Raw genomic sequence first — 2,427 nt, forward strand, 5'->3', positions numbered from 1 at the left:
GTTATCCTTCGCTACAGATCTGATGTGACCCTCTTTTCGACACCCAGAACAGGTACGCGGTTCTCCGTCGTACTTGATTACGGCCCGACATCCACGATGGTCAGATAAGACGGAAAATGGTTGCCTAGATCAATTGTGATCTGATGCACAGAGAGCAGAGTATGTGCGGAAGTGGGCTCAGCGTTCTACTTTATGACCATGAATGGTCGAAAAGCCACTACGACGTCCTCTGCAGGTACCTCGAACGGCAATTCGAACACACGGATAATTGTAATGCCTAATCCCGCGTGCTCGACTTTGACCAAGTCGACGTTACCGTCATCATGACAGAAACGGAGTTCCTATACGGTCGCGATAAAAATGCGCTTGCCCGCAGCGCCAGCGATCATTTTAACGTAAACGGTGTTGCTGAGAATCGCGAGATGGATACCCAGAAGCTCCGATGGCGGGATCTTAATCTCCTGGTGGAGGAGGCGTACCATCTACATCTACATGAATACTCTGCAAATCACATTTAAGGGGCTGGTGGGCATGTAAGGCTTTCCGTCGTGCGTGTTCCGGACAAAAGCAGTGATGATTTTCTGAACTTTTTCGCCATGATCATAAAGCGCGAAACCTGTGTGCAGCCTAAGTCACAATATAAATGAACTCGGGCTCACACGCTCCGCAGGCATGAGTACGGATGTCCTCTTCGGGCGGCCACTGAAGGCAGACTAAACTAATACAGCGAAACAAGCGCTGTATGATGAGAGAGATACGGAGGCGAAAGAGTGTGCAAGGACTTAACACCAGTTCACTGCTACTAGCGCCACGTAATAAAAACTCGCCTATGCGTAGCGTACGAAGTATTGCGCCATAATCTAAGCATCAAATTGTAAGCTTTTCCAAACTTTGTCACTGCATCCTTGAGTATATTAATGTTTAAATCGTTGAATCTCAGAGTGATCAGATGAATGTGTTTCCCTAAATACATCGTTTTAAGAAAAGGTAAGTGGCACTAAATAACAAAATCTAGAAGACCAAAAATTGTTCAGAATGTGCAAATGTATGTCAAGATCTACTGTTACAAGTTTCAGCTTGATTGGAGCAATAATTTGGTCAAAATCGGTGTTTTTACGAAAAAGTAAAGCCGCTAAATATTAGAAAAGTGAAAATTGGTATGAAGCGTCAGTTTGATATAAGAACATTAACTACGTGATCGCGTTAACATACCTGCAATAGTTTTCGAGTAATTTACTGAAAATTAAATTTGGAACTAAAAAGTTCTTATTTGTAATAGATTTATATTATTGATAGAAAGTGCTGATTACAGCTCTTGATTAAATAATAGAGCTAAACAAGTTTCAAGACTTTGATGCAAATGCCAATCAATACAAGGTCTCTTAAAGATGTAGTTCAGAGGTAATGTTCTACTGTCGGCTCCGTTCTAAAAAAATTTAAACCAGAAGAAGAAGATAATAAACAATAAACGCAGGCGATAAAAACGGTGACTTAAATTGTAAAATGGCTGAAAATTGTGGGAGGTAAAATTCCCTTCGGTCATCCGCTGCGCCCATATACAAATACGGCCAGAAAAGCAGTAGGTAGACATACTTCGCACCGAGCTATCATTCTGTCCGCGTCAATCAAACGCCTGCTTACGCGCTGCGTCACAATCAGGCCGCTAGTAAACGCATGTTTCAAGTAATAATAGAAAGTGAACTCGCGAGGTCTGTAGATAGTCCTGGATCACTTAGATTTCGTGGAAGTAACTGTTTGTCTGTACCCATAGTGTTAACAAAACTGCGTGGGAAGCATTGATATTATTTTATACTTTTGTGGCGAGCAATTAACTTTGATTATTAGAATCAGCGCGAAAGACCGTTTAATTGGAACTTACTGTAGAGGTCACCTCTGATATAATTGTATCAGTTAGAATTCTAAACTTTTATTTGTAGTCATAGTTCCTGACCACGCTGGGTAAATGGAGAGTAGAAACATTTCTTTCAGTGAGCACAAGAAGAACGTGGACTTGCAGACAGCAAACTACGGTCAGTGTGTTCTCCATCGCTTTCTGGCTGACCGCAAATATACTCTTCAGGCTATCGTAAAAGACGGAGCCGCCACCTCACACTACTTTCCCCTATGCAGTTAAGCTTATTCCCCAACTCCCTTCGTTCGTGTGTCACTAAACATGTATTTCAAATTATTTCACTCGACAAAGATACGGCATTACTGATTTTTGTTCCTTACAACTAGTAAGCTGTTTACCTGCTGCCATACATTATTATTGAGTTTTAAACTACAATATGGCTGATACTTTCCAAGAAGGTTCATTTTTAGAAGCAGACAGCTTTTAACGAATGACAATACTTACTTTCTTTTTCCACGTAATAATGAGAATAATCCAGAATGGACTTCCACTCTGCAGCAGAGTATAAGCTGATT

Source organism: Schistocerca piceifrons, chromosome 1 (assembly GCF_021461385.2).
Source record: "Schistocerca piceifrons isolate TAMUIC-IGC-003096 chromosome 1, iqSchPice1.1, whole genome shotgun sequence".
NCBI lineage: Eukaryota > Metazoa > Arthropoda > Insecta > Orthoptera > Acrididae > Schistocerca > Schistocerca piceifrons.